We start from the raw sequence: 8,221 nt of genomic DNA, 5'->3' as shown, positions 1-8,221 counted from the left end.
CAGAGAATATCTTCAATATCTGTCAAGACAACATCAAGACACAAGTTAAAGTTGAAATGATTACCATCTGTCTTGACACATGTTATATTCAACTCTGACCTAGTTATCTATCATGTACAGTGTGCACTTTACCATTATTTAGTATACAAGGTTTTGCTACCAAGGAAGATAAGTATGTTAAGTTAGTAAACGAAAAAAATACTCATTAGATGATCTCATGATATCACTGTCTACATGTTTTGATAATAACAAACACTATAAGGTATATTGTGATATGACAAAGCTCACTCATGTGTAGTACAAGATAAGCCAAAAGTAAAAGAAAAAAATGGCAAGACTCATTAGACAATACAACAAGAGTAAAACTATTAGAAAAAAATAATGATATACGTTGATCAAATACCCAATCTTCATGTTCATTATTGAAATGAAGGAAATATTCAAAGAGAAATTTTTAAAATAAAAAATGATGCGCAGAAAAGTCAATCAGATATAAAAGCATCAGATTGGACAGAGCTTTTGATAAACAAAGGATGTATAAGACGAAGCTCATAGAGGCATCACATGAAGGATCAAACGATGGAATTGAGAATGATAATATTAGACGATCCAAGTGTTCATGAAAACTTTAGAAGGTCACATGAAATGAAACGCATTTGGGAAACACAAAGTAGATGCACAAGTTTATAATAATCAAACGCACATCGGAAACTATACATATCAGATGATACAAGCATCGTCCAAGCATCAGACAAAACACGATAACATGGAAGTGTCCATGCTTGATCTTTTACATTCATAGAATGTTTTATGACACTACATTTATGTTTTCTAAATCTTATTTGGAAATTCTAAATTGTAGAAAACATTATTTTCAAATAATATTACTAGATTAAATGACCCCATACACATTAAAAATTTGTTCTACCTTAGCTTCCCATCCTAGATATATATTTGGCTCACTATCCCCATTAAAACTAGGTAATTTTACAAAAGGTAGGGTCTTCTATGGTTGTTGATGATGGTGCTTAGCTTCATAATTTTGCACTTTCCAATCTTGTTCTTCTTTTTGACTTCCATAGTGCATGTTGTAGCTCTTCTAGGCTCCCATCTCCGCTCTCGGTTTTGTCTCACTTGTGTCTCCTCTAGCCTTTGTATCCTTTCCATTAGTTATTGCATTTCCTCTCGTGGGCCAAGCTCCTCTTCGTATCCTCAAGCTCCCCCAAAAGACGTGCCTTTTGAGGAGATTGTGGTTTGCAAGATTCCCCTGAAGATAAATCGATGGAAGAGGCCCAAGCACAAGCCCACATGCAAGCCCACCAAAGGGTAGATTTGGGCCAACCTAGAGTTATGGCCAAGAGGATCCAAGAAGACGTTCTTTTACATGCTCAAATGCCATAAACTCTAGTGTAGAGTAGACTTTAATTTCTTGTCAAAATTAGCATAGGAACTTTATTTGTAATTTTTCTTAGAATTAATTTTGGCACCTAAAACACCAACCTAGGTAAACTTAGAGTTTCTAAAAAAACCTCTAAATTTACCAAGGCCGGTCTAGACATGGAGGGGGTGAGCATACAAACTAGACACACCCCTCCCCCTGTGCTCATTTAGGCTCCACTTTTGGGAGGGAATTCATTTGAATTTCCCTCCACTTTCTTTTGAATTTCCAGCCCTCTAAACACTATAAATTGAGGTGCTTGGCTCTCATTTTGTAAGACTATGTTGAGTAAAGTAATGCTGCCCAAGTGCCATTCAAATTACTCCCTTGCCAAATTCTCTCTAGAATTAGGTTTTTAGTCTTCAACCTTCACCCCCAAATGGAGATGGCCGAACCACTTTAACCCTCACTACTCCTCATGCACCTTCAAGGCACCCAAACTTCCTAGGAAGGCCTTGTTCCACTCTCCTCCATTAAGCTTCTGCAACCATCACCATCAAAATCAAAGAAGAGCTCATAGGAATGCCATCATAAATGATGCATATTTGCGTACAACAAAAATTAAACAATTAGTTTTAACAACAAATAATGCACTCATTCACATGTATCACTCAACTATTTAGTAAAGGATGGAAAAAGGGTAGAATCACTCAAGAAAAAGTTTCAAAAACACCAAAGGGTCTACACTTGGTAGCAACACTTTAAGTGAAAGAGGTCAAAGCTCTTATCTCTTGCTCATACAAAGAATCCCAACAAAACTTTAAGAAAAATTTAAAGACAAGCAATAAAAGTTTAAAGAGAGATAGCTTACCAAAATGGAAGTATGATGTTTGTACCGACCAATCCTCGGGCGTCGTTGATCGCTAGTAATGGTGTGGGTCAGTGTCTTGTGAGACACGTGAGCCAAGGTGCCGAAGAGTGGTCAGACGTCGATCACCAGGATGTGCTGATGTGTCCTCGGTAACAGAGTGAGGGCGATGTGACATCAGGCATCGGTAGGGAGAATCCTAGATCACGAGGGGTCCATACGTGTGGTGTGTATGACGCGTTCAGGCGTAGCACAAGTAAAAAACCACTGGAAGAGCTAAGGCCCGTGATGATTACGTTCTAGGGGTAAGCTGCATGCATGACACGTGAACAGCTAGGGAACAACCAGGATAGATGGCCCCAAAGATTAGGTGCACAAGTTGGTACCCAAGTGGTCATCCCGTCAGAGGTTGCACTCTAGTAAGGGAGCCTTACGCGATAGATTGCCCTAAGAGTGGGTGATAACGGTGCGGAGGCACACCCTCAGTAACCTTAGATATGGGTGGCAGAAACAGTGGAAACCCTAGAGTATATAAAGGGTAGTAACAAACCTAATAAGGTACTCAACATTTACGCGAATACACACACAGTTTACAAAGAGAGCTTTTTACAGCTAAGTTTGGGTGTTTCCTAGCCCAGTACTGACTTGAGCGTCGGAGTGCAAATGACCTCTAGGGCGTTCCTTTGTCTTTGTAATTTCAGGTGTTTGATCGCAGGAAAGCACGAACGAAGGCAGAGAGATTTAGGCGTGCGATCGTTGTAGACGTACGAAGGCAATCGAGTCAACTGGCAGGAACAATGTTGACAAAACTTAAACAAGACAAACATGAAAAGCACTTATGAAGACTCAAAGAAACTTGCTTAAACTTTTAAACTATGAAGGATAATTTTATTAGAAAGTGTAAAAGTAAGAAGGATAAAGTTCCACAAATGTGAAAACAATTTTCCATATTAAAAAAATCCTGTTAATACTTTAATATTGAAAAGTAAATTGCATTCAAATTGTTTTTATTTTTTATTTTTTTATAGATTTAAAATGTCCACATTCTTGACGTGCATATTTTTACTTCATTTTCAAAATTTCACAAATAGAATGGATTCAATTCATATGATCACTTGAATTCTCTGTTTGGAACTAAATCAACTATCACTTAAACAAATTCTAATTGCTTTTAGCTCTTCACAATTAAAGTTAAAATAAGTAGAATGAATTTAAAGACTCCTACAAGATTAAGAACATAAGACTAAAGGAGATAAGGTAAAAAAATATTGGCACAAAATAATTCAAAAAACATAATATAAATTGCTTAATGAATAAAAAGACAGAATTGTAAATGACAAGAATTTAAAGGCGAAATTGAAAGGTGCTTAAAGATAAAAGTAATAATTGAAATGTGTTGGAATTTAAAGGCAAAAATCAACTCAGTAAAGATAAGCACAATTTAAAACCATGCGAATACCACATGAAGTGAGTTGATTTTAGGATCACACATTTTATGGGTTACTCTTTTGTTTATAAGTTTTGAGATTAGGAATTCTAGTGAGAAACCCAAAGAAGATTTCCACTGGACACGAACTTAACCAAATGGTTAAGTAAGTGCGAAGGTGCACTTCTAGTGGTCAAAGAGAAAACATAAGTATGGTGATTATGATGATGAAGGTGCAGAAATAAAAGACATGAAAAGAAGCATAAGATGATGAAGAAACCCAAACATAAATGAATAAAAGTATGGAAGAATGGCGTAAGGAAAAGGAAAGAAAAACACAAAGGTTAAGAGATTAAGAGTTGTTTATGGAATAATGAATCACGCCACTTGGAGGGGAGGAGACTCCAAGATAAGTCGTAAAGAGCCGTCACTTGAAGTGCACAAAGACCCAAGATAAGACCCAATTTTTAGGAGACAAAGCTCACTAAACACTCCTGCGGAGTTTCCCTTCTATTTCAAATTCAAGTGTTTTACAATAAGGGAGACACCCTATTTATAGAGATGAGTTCGTTGGAAAGGAAGAGAGGATGGGTAGGGGTGTAAATGACTACAATCTTATATAAACTAGGTCAAATGTGAGCACATGGGAGAGTCTTCTAGAATCTAGGTCAAATGTGAGCACATGGGTGTGTTTCTAAAAGCTAGGTTAAGGTGGACTTTGGCACAAGCCCAATTTATGCAAAGTACACCCTAATCTAGCTTATTCTTCTATTTCAACCCCCAAAGTAAGCCTAATTTATTTACTTAAACTTGCCTTGTAAAAAGACTAGAAGGAAGAATGACTGATATTCCGGTCCATGTTTGGTTCTTCTTCTACTGAGGCTCTTCTTAGGTTTGGTGAGGTCTTGTCTTGTATGCTGAGATGATTGACCTAGGTGTGAAGTGTATGTGGTGTTATTGGTCATCTGCTTGTTGAGTCGGGTTGTATCACACAAGGTTGGCGGTGTTTTTAATTTTTTTTAAATATTTTTTATTGTTATTAATTTGTATATTTTGTATTTAATTTTAGTTTATATGTTAACTTTTGGGTTATAATAGAATTATTAAATTATTAGATTCTAAATAGATTTATATTTCTTTAGTATTTATAATTATTTTAATGATTTTTAATTTGTATATTTAGTATTTATTATAATTGTATTTATTATTAATTTATATTATGTTAGTTGTTAGGTTAGAATAGAAATATTATTTCGGTATTGAGTTCGAGGGTGTTTGACCCTCAGCAAATGATACGTGTTGGTATTGAGTCTGAGGGTTCTCTACCCTTGGAAACGTGATATTTCACACTCATTACTAAACACCTGAATGACCATTACAGAACATATTGGATCGAAATTGGATTAACTCCGTTCACATAAGTATGAAAGAGGAGTAGAAAAATTTATACAATTTGTGCAACATAACACCAATAATAGTGCTCATGATGGAGTAAAGTTTAGGTGTCCGTCCGTTAATTGTTTGAACAGAAGGAGACTGCATGTTAAGAAAATCAGGGAGCACCTTTTACGTGATGAGTTTCTTCGATCTTAAACAACTTGGACATGGCATGATGAATTATTAAATTTACCACGTATTTTTGTATCTGAAGAATATGTGGGGTCCACCATGGATGATGTTGTACATGGTGAAGTACATGATGATCAATTGAAGGACATGAATCGTAATGTGGGAGTTGAGTCTTTTGCAGAAGCGCATGGATATGGAAGTATGTCAAGCGATGCATAGACTCCATTGTATTCTGGATCAACTAACTTCACACGGTTGTCAGTAGTGTTAAGATTGATGAATTTGAAGGTAATAAATGGATGGACTAATAAAAGCTTAACAAAATTGCTTCAGTTGTTGAAGGATATGCTTCTAGAGGGAAATACTCTACCTAATCGTAATTATGAGGCCAAAAAGATTCTTTGTCCGATGGGTATGTAGTATAAAAAGATACATCCATGTCATAATGATTGTATATTATATAGGAAAGATTTTGAATTGTTGAAAAGTTGTCCAAGGTGCGGGTTATCATGTTATAAGTTGAAACAAAAAGATGATGATACTATTGAAGAGATAGAAAAGCATGGACCCCCAATGAAGGTTATGTGATTTTTCTCATCATTCCAAGGATGAAGCGTTTGTTTGCAAACCCAAATGATGCTAAGAATCTTAGATGACATGTAGATGAGAGGGAATGTGATGGCATGTACCGACATCCAGCTGATTCTATTCAATGGAAGAAATTAGATGACGAGTTTCCAAAGTTTGGTAAAGAATCAAGAAATATCTGACTTGGTTTAGGTACAAACAGAATGAATCTGTTTGGTAATATGAGTATGAATCACAGTTCATGATCTGTTTTACTAGTTATTTACAACTTACCTCTTGGATTGTGCATGAAGCGAAAATACATGATGTTATCTATGACAATATCCGGTCCAAGACAACCAGGAAATAACATATATGTTTATCTAAGTCTCCTAATTGAAGATTTGAAGTTAATGTGTGATTAGGGTGTTAAAGTATTTGACGTATTTGTTAATGAAACTTTCAAGATGCATGCCATGTTATTTTGCACCATCAATGACTTTCCGGCTCATGGTAACTTATCAGGGTATAGTGTTAAGGATCATAAATCATGTCCAATATGCGAGGATGACACAATTTCTCAACAATTGAAACATGGAAGGAAAAAAGTATATCTTCGGCATCAGACGTTTCTTAGAGGTCATCATCCTTACCGGAGGTTAAAAAAAGCCTTTAATGGACATCAAGAGACTGATAGTCCACCAACTCCATTAAGTGGTGTTGTGGTTTACGAAAAGGTAAATAACATAGACCACACCTTCAATAAGTCAAAAAAGAAGTCATTTGTGACAAACATATGGAAGAAAAAATAAATCTTCTTTGATCTTTCTTACTGATTGAAGTTAGAAGTCAGACATTGTATAGATGTAATGCATGTTGAGAACAATGTGTGTGATAGTTTAATTGATACACTTCTTAACATTAACGGGAAGATGAAGGATGGTTTAATTGCTTGTTTAGATTTCATTGAGATGAACATACGAGGCAAGTTGGCACCAATACAAATGGGTAAGCGTACATATTTTCCCCCATCCTATTACACCATGTCAAAATATGAAAAAATAAGTTTTTTGTCAATGTCTAAAGGGTGTGAAAGTGCCACAAGAACATTCCTCAAATGTGAAGACCCTAGTGTCAATGCAAGATTTTAAGTTAATTGGGTTGAAGTCTCATGATTGTCACATCTTGATGCAACAGTTGTTGTTGATAGCTATTTGTGGGATCTTACCGAGAAATGATAGACATACGATAACTCGTTTGTGCTCATTCTTCTCTTCCATCTGTTGTAAATTCATTGATTCCTTAAAATTAGATGAACTTAAAGATAAAATTGTTGTTATCTTCTGTGAATTGGAGATGTTTTTTCCTCCATCTTTTTTTTGACATCATGGTTCATCTAGTTCTACATTTGGTAGGAGAGGCTAGATTGTGTGGACCAGTGTACTTAAGATGGATGTATCCTAATGAGCGGTATATGAAAATTTTGAAAGTGTATGTCAAAAATCATTATCGTCCAAAAGCTTCAATGATTGAAAGGTACATAGCTAAAGAAAATATTGAATTTTGCATAGAGTGCAAATCCAATAGGTCTTCCAGTCGACTTATAGCATCACAAGCGTTCTACAAGTTAATGTTTACGTGGTGTACATGTGGTAAGCAAATCTTGATCAGAAGTCTTGCAATCACATTTATATATATTGAATAACGCAAATGAGGTTATACCTTACATAAATTCTCACAAAGCCATTGTGAAGGAAAATAACTCAAGACAACCAAAGAAATGGGTATTGATGGAACATAATAGAACTTTCATGCCTTAGTTTAATGATGAGGTGTTAAAGGATTCAACTGCATTGGAGACCTTGACCTGGTTGGATGTTGGATTGAAGTTTGATGTCATTTCTTGTATAGGTTAAGAAGTGAACAATTGTATATTTTACACGAAGTTTTGGATGAAAATAGTATAGCTCAAAATTGTGGTGTTACTCTTGAAGTTGAGTCGATGCAGTTTTCCACTTCAAAAGATACAAATCATGTAGTTGGATTAATGGCATACTATTGTATTATAGAAGAGATATGAGAGGTTGACTATACTAAGTTTTATGTTCTAGTTTTCAAGTGTAAATGGATTGACAATAAGAGTGGAGTTAAAATTAATGAATCAAGATTCACATTAGTGGACTTTCGAAAGATAGGTTATCGAGATGAGCCATTTATAATGGTTCAACAAGCATCTCATATTTTCTATGTCAAAGATCCTACGTCAGAACATTGGTATGTGGTTTTACACGGGAAAAAGCAAGGGGAGGCTATTGATGATATTGAAAATGGTGATCAACTTCATTCACACCAATGATAATGAATAAATATCACGATGTAGTTCATGATGCACATGCAACTCGTAAAGACCATA

The sequence above is a fragment of the Phaseolus vulgaris genome, chromosome 4, assembly GCF_000499845.2.
Source record: "Phaseolus vulgaris cultivar G19833 chromosome 4, P. vulgaris v2.0, whole genome shotgun sequence".
In the NCBI taxonomy this organism is placed as follows: domain Eukaryota; kingdom Viridiplantae; phylum Streptophyta; class Magnoliopsida; order Fabales; family Fabaceae; genus Phaseolus; species Phaseolus vulgaris.
This window is presented reverse-complemented; position numbering follows the sequence as displayed.